The sequence below is a fragment of the Apium graveolens genome, chromosome 3 (genome assembly GCF_009905375.1).
Source record: "Apium graveolens cultivar Ventura chromosome 3, ASM990537v1, whole genome shotgun sequence".
NCBI classification, from domain to species: Eukaryota; Viridiplantae; Streptophyta; class Magnoliopsida; order Apiales; family Apiaceae; genus Apium; species Apium graveolens.
The window spans coordinates 142103107-142110442 of record NC_133649.1 but is presented as its reverse complement, the minus strand read 5'-3'; the positions used below and the strand labels follow the sequence as shown (position 1 = coordinate 142110442).

The window sequence follows — 7336 nt, the reverse complement described above, 5'->3', positions numbered from 1 at the left end:
AGTTTGTTGGGTATATTTCTAACACTACGCGCAACAATGAGTCAGTTATATATATCACGATTAAGCAACAACATGCAATTAAACCAAATAACGAAACAAAACACGAAGGCAAAACAACAAGATAAATTAGTAACTGAATTGACAAAGATCGAATAAAACACTTAGCTCTCACAGAAGCTTTATCAAGTCTGAAAGAACTATGAACAGCTGAGACGCCTAACCTTCGAGAAGTCTAGACTGTTCTTGAAGAGATTATTGTCCCACTTACGCTGTGTTGGGTTGCAGCAATATCACTTTCAGGATACAACAGCTCAGAGTACTTCGTCCACAGATATGTAGCACTCAACAACGACATGTACCTCAGTTCGCCCAGAAAACCTATGATATATTCTGTATATTATGGAGGAGAGAAATAGAGATATGTAGCAGTTAGGGTTTCACGATTCTGTGTTTACAGTATCAGTCACTCTATTCCATACGTTTTGTTTATTATATATATATATAAATATATAACCCAAAATGTAACTGGATATATTACATTAATTAAAATAAATATTCAGACTTAAATTGCATTTAATGAATATTTCCAGAAACGTAACAGCCAGCCCATCAGGATTTGCACTCAGCAAATCCTGATCCAGGCACGTCAGGATATGTCCATCAATGGATAATGCACAGGATTAATCCATCAACGGATAATTCAAACCGAACATCAACTGATAAATCCACACTGAACTTCAACGGATAAATCCATCAACATATAATCCATACTGAACTTCAACGGATAAATCACATTGTACTTCAACGGATATCCATCAACGGATAGTGAGTTATGTGCATCAATGGATGTTGCTTAACAAATCCTTATCATTATACCGATTCAATATTCATCATAAAACAATATAATAAGTCATCAAATATTTTAATTAAACATAAAGTAAAATTCCTCTTTACTTAATCAATGTGGGACATAACCCACAAATCCATTTCAAGCTACCAACTTCAATTCAATTTCTATATGGATTACACTAAGAAAATGACTTAGATCTACACATGAAAGTTTAAGTTCTCATTGTAAGGAATAACCTCCAATTAGTTTTAAGAAAGTACATCAAGAACATGTCTAAAACATGCCTCAAACTTTCCATTTTCTAACAATCCCCCACAAGTCCATACATAAATGCATATCAGATTTTATCATGACTTGCTTTTCAGAGTCGGTACCCTGCCGGGTTTGAACCCTCTTAGGTCCCTTACTTCGATGGCTACTGGATATAGATGGAATGTTTCACCTTGAACCTCTATCCATTTGGTGTAACCACACTCCATAGACGACGACAAGTCAAAAGGCTATGATGCAGATCTACGACTTTGAGACGTTATGGTCGTGTCTCAATCCTGTTCGTCGAATGCTTCAAGGAATAACCCTTTCCTCTAATTGCGACCACATAATTGCATTCGCTTAGCTGGGCATCTCCAAAGATGTATTGCCAACATCTCGTCTTACGACTTTACCTCATTCAGAGCTTATAAATCCTGACACGGTATTTGGTCCATCAGGATTTATCAAATTCTGATATAAAACCGTTTTCATCAGAGTTTATTAAATCTCTTGTTGACTAACAGTTCAAGTACCTCTTAAGGTTTACAGGGGATAGACTCAGATACATAAGTATCTTAAAGTATATGGCAGAGATACTGTCAATTCATCCTTACAACTTATTATTACCATATTGAATACACTTCAAGGGATCTCCTCTCAGGTGTATTGGTTTCCCGCTGTTGATGAATTATGATGGGTTATTAGTCACATCCCCAACCTCGACTCAAGCCCTTTAGTTAGCGGATCAGCTATATTATCTTGAGTTCCTATGAACTCTATAGTAATAATCTTATTAGAAACAAGACCCCTTATAGACTTTAGTCTAACTTGGATGTGTCTCTTTGTTTTAGCATTATACTTAACATTTCTTATCTTGTAGATAGTTGTACGACTATCACAATGAATAGAAATGGAAGGAAGCGGTTTTCTTACTACAAGTAACATTCTCATGAGTCCATGTAACCATTCAGCATCCGTCCTCGTGGAATCAAGTGCACACAACTCAGCCTCAAAAGTAGACCGAGTAATCAAAGTCTGTCTAGAAGACTTCCAGGATACTGCTCTACCCGCAAGGGTAAACACATATTCAGTCACTCCATTGGAACCAGATTTCTTAGTTATCTAACTTGCATCACTGTACCCCTCGAGTACCCCCGTAAATCTCCGGTAATGCAAGCCAAGGGAAATAGTTCCCGTGAGATATCTAAGAACTCTATCTAGTGCCTCCCAATGAGTCTTGTTTGGACAGCATGTATATCTAGCTAACTTAGATACAGAATAAGAAATATCAGGTATAGCCATAGTAGCAAGATATTGCAAACTCCCAATAATCTGAATACCTTAACTGAGATACAGGAACTCCTAAACTATTCATGACTATGGTAACTTTTGAATCATATGGTGTACTAGAGATTCTATATTTTGAATAACCGTACTTCTCAAGTATATATTTCTCTATGTAATGAGTTCGTGACAATGTTATTCCATCGGTTGACCGAGTCAACTTGATCCCAAGAATCACACTAGCCTCACCCATATCTTTCATTTCAAAGTGCCTCTTCAAAAAATTTTTTTGTCTCATTAATAATCTCAATATTGGTTCTAAACAACAGAATATCATCTACATACAAGCACATAATCACACAACCATTACCTCTAACCTTATAGTAGACACACTTGTCACTTTCATTTACTAAAAACTCGAAGTCTAAAACAGTTTCATCAAACTTTTATGCTAGTCTATTGGTGCTTGTTTAAGGCCATAGACGGACTTGACTAGTTTACATACTTTCCTTTCATTACCAGAAGCAACAAATCTCTCAGGCTGGTCCATATAAATCTCTTCTTCAAGGTCACCATGAAGAAAAGCTGTCTTTACATCCATTTGATGGATGATAAGACCATGTATGGAATCCAATGCAATAAGCATTCTGATTGTTGTCATTCGGGCAACAGAGAGTATGTATCAAAATAGTCAATGCCTTCCATTTTCCTAAAGCCCTTAGCAACTATCCTAGCCTTGTGCTTATCTATTGAACCATCAGGGTTTAGCTTCCTCTTGAAGATCCATTTACATCCAATAGTAGAACACTCAGGAGGAAGATCAATTAACTCCCATGTTCCGTTAGAAACATTTGAGTCAATTTCACTCTACACAGCGCCTTTCTAATGCCTTAACTCCGAAGAATCCACAAGTATACCAGTCTTCATAGGAAATACTTCCTCAAAGAAAGTTGTATCACGAAACTCAACTATTGTATTCACCATAATACCATCCATGTCAGATTTTAATACTAAAAATCTCATATCAGTAGTGGTTTCAAGATAGCCCAGAAAGATACAATCAATAGTTTTTGGACCTAGTTTCTTTCTCTTGTGTTCAGGGACAAGCGCCTTAGCACGGCACTCCCACACACGAAGATAATTCAAACTTGTCTTACATTTTTTCCATAATTCATATGGTGTCTTGTCCATATGTTTCAGAGGGACTCTATTCAGAATATGGCAAGCCGTATTCAGAGCATCTCCTCACATGTACTTAGGCAACCCAGAATTAATTAGCATACTGTTAATCATGTCTTTAAAAGTTCTGTTCTTTCACCCTGCCAGCCCATTAGACTCGGGTGTGTATGATGGAATAACCTCATGAACTATACCATTGCTTGCACAAAATTCATTATACAAGGTACTCGTATACTCACCACCTCTATCCGTTGAATGGTATCTATGTCACTTTATAACGCTCCGTAAATTTTTGAATTGATGATTTGTACTCAAGTTGTTAGTGTTTTTAACGTGTTTTTGTAGTATTTTGCATTTCAGGCATTTATCAGGAATCCAGGTGATTTGGCATTATTTTGATGCTAATATGATGTTAGGATGGTGTCTAGAATAAAAGCTCGTGTAAAGACCAGCTCAAACCAACAAGAAAAGAAGAAGTCCGAAAATTCTCCAGAGAGTCAGCGCGCCCGCGCTGTAGAAGCGCGCGTACAGCGCGCCTGCGCGCGCCGGGTCGGGATTTCAAAATCCTGATTCTCCTCTGATTTTGATCCAGAAGACTTATAATCTGCATGGGCTGCTATATAAACATAACTTAAGGTCGTTTTTCATAACAAGACGTATCAGAGCTTAATGAGAAGGCGTAGAAGACCGTATAGCACAATTCAACCAAGGCGAATAGGATCTAGTTTATTCTTGTGATTCTTTGTTTTAAGTTGTAACTTTGGATGCTAGTTTTCTTGCTTGTGAACCTATACTCTTATTTCATACTTGGTTTATTATTTATTTAGCGTAAAGACTACGTTTATTATACCATGCTTTCATCGGAACCCACGTTGATGATGAGTCCAAATATGGGCTAATCGTTATCGTGGGGTTCTAACGGATTTATTTATGGATTTTTTTAGTTAATTTGTTTCGATGCCTTAGTGTGTGGTGATTGTATGATAACCTAGTATTGTTTGTGCTTATTCGTCTTATGAGCGTCGCGAACTTATAAGATAGCGCGTTAATCTTTAATGAAGCGAAAGTGAATTTAAGGGTTTAGAACTTGCCATGCTAGCATATGTTCATGTATTTGATATGCATAATTCGTAGGTAATTTTAACCATCTTACTTGCCCTATGTAATCATGATAGATAACTTGTTCATTAAACCGTTATATTGTCAAATTCTATAGATATATAGGGTCTCAATATAATTGGTGTATATTCGGCTTCTATCTCTTTTGTGGATGTCTGGTAGTATGGTATTCGTACAACGAAAGTTGGCGTTTATCAGTTTCGTGTTATCTGATTAGTGTCATCACCATTACATGCTAAAGTTAAGAATGAAAAGGCTATTGAATGAAGTATTTAATGAAGTTAGAATCACATGTTTGTGTCATATAGTATTCAACTCTCTTTACTCTCTTAGGTAATGTTCTTTAGTATAATCTCTTAGTTAATCTTAGTTATAAACAACCTAAATTTGTTATTCGTATTAACATTGGATAATAACCATACCGTTGTTGCATAAATACATTGATTAAAATTAACCTAAACCAGTCCATGTGGGAATGAACTAGAATTAATTCTATATTACTTGCGATCGCGTATACTTGCGTGAGTATTAGCGCATGTTCTAGCCCTAACAAGTTTTTGGCGCCACTGCCGGGGAATTCGGTGTTAATTTTTAGTTTATGTGTTTGTCATTATTGGTCGTTAAAGTTTATTGACTCGGACATACTTACTTACTTATTTTCTTGTCGTGTTTCAGATACTCTAGCGAGCATGTATGCATACGCGTTCTCGGTCTCGTAAGAGAACACTGGATCAAGCTAAGGAAGAAGTTGTAGTTGAGAAGAAAGTTGAAGAAGAGATCTTAGTTGAGAAGGAAGAAGAACTTATTGCAATGGGAGAACCAGAAGCGAATCTGAAGGCTTTGATGGATTACTCTCAACCAAAGATAAATAATATTCAGTCTAGCATTGTTCGACCAGCCATCTCGGCTAATACCTTTGAGATCAAGTCGAGCACGATTTAGATGATACATAACTCAGTTCAGTTTGGGGGTTCACCGACAGAAGACCCCAACATGCACATCAGAGATTTCATCAAGATCTACAACACTTTAAAGATCAATGGAGTTTCTGAAGATGTTATTAAGTTGAGGCTTTTCCCATTCTCTCTGCGGGGTAAAGCTAAGTTCCGGTTACATTCTCTACCATCAGGCTCTATCACCAAATGGGATGATCTTGCTCAAAAGTTTTTAACTAAATTCTTTCATATGGTGAAGACTGTTGCGATCAGAAACGCACTTACTCAATTTGCTCAGCAATCTGGAGAATCTTTATGTGAGGTTTGGGATCGTTATAAGGAGATTCTTAGAAAGTGTCCTCACCATGGGATGCCTGACTAGATGATCATTAACTGTTTCTATAATGGATTGTGTAACGACCGGGAAACTTACGTCTGTATTATATCATATTTATAATAAATTATGTGTATTAATGTGTCATTTATATGTAATTATCTGTCTAATCCTAATTGTTACGTGTTACGTGTAATCCGTGTCATTTCAGTATTTTAAAGATATTTTTCAGATATTTTATTTTGCATTCATCGCTTTCATTTCAAACGTTTTACGACCCAAACCATGATTTTAAAGCCAGTATTTCAAATAAAACAATGGGCCTTATTTTTCATCAAACGGCTTTTACCATCGCATTATTCTGAACATCTAGATATTTTATAAATTTTCTCGTTTTGTGAAAAATGACTTTTCCGGGCCCCATTGGGTATTAAAAACCCCACAAAAATCATATTTTTATTTTATAAAATTATAGGACTTTTATTTATACCATTTCTTTGTATTTTTACATTATTCACAATTTTTGGGAAATTTTGACATATATATTGCATACATAAAATATTTATAAATTAAATTTTAATACTCAAAAATTATAAAAATTAGGGCCAAATATTTTTATTAGATATATAATTAGCCCCTTATTTTATTTAGGAGTATTAATTTTGCAGCTATAAATACCCTAATTATTATTAATTTATTTAATTAAAAATCAGAAATTCTGCAATTTCCCCATATTTTCCAGAAATTAGGGTTTGGTGTTCTTGATTTCAACCGGAGATTTGATCGTGATTCCGACCTCCAAATCAGACATCTGAGTAGTAAATCGAAAGCTCATGATCTCTACTTTCTATTTCTTTCATCAATTTTGTATTTTGTTGCTTCGATTTTCAATTTGTAATTCTAGGGTTTATGCTAGAATTGGTACTTTTTTATTTTAGGGTTATCTGTTAAAATTGATGCTGGATATGGCTTTGTTTGATGATGTATGTTGGATTTCTGTTAGTTAATTTTACTGACGATAGCTAGATATCGTAGTTCGATTCTTAGGGTTCTTGAACTGATTTGGGTATTTACAAATCGTTGTGTTTTGGTTGATGAGAGTTATATGAACAGATTGCCCAGGTTGTGTAGATGATTATACGTATTTTTAAGTGATTTTTCCATTCCCAGATTTGTGATTCATGTTTTTGAGTGTTCGGCCCGTTTTTGAATTCACGTTTAGAGTTTGAATGATTGTTAGAAGATTTTGTTGTTAGAATCATGTAGAGTGTTAAATTTCTAGTCGATTGGCATCGGCTTTGTGTGATCTGGATTCCGTTTTCGGGTCGCCGGAGTTTGCAACAAAGCTCGCCGGCTGTTGCACTGTTTTTAGCCGGAGAAAAT

The 7336-nt window shown here is 35.7% G+C and overlaps 1 non-coding gene across 1 annotated transcript; it reads right to left on the bottom strand.

The window, feature by feature from the left end:
• Positions 1–5884: 5884 nt before the first annotated feature.
• LOC141716366 (small nucleolar RNA R71) lies at positions 5885–5991 on the bottom strand. Its single transcript, XR_012573078.1, has one exon. It is a non-coding gene; the product is annotated as a small nucleolar RNA R71 (small nucleolar RNA).
• Between the last annotated feature and the right edge of the window lie 1345 nt (positions 5992–7336).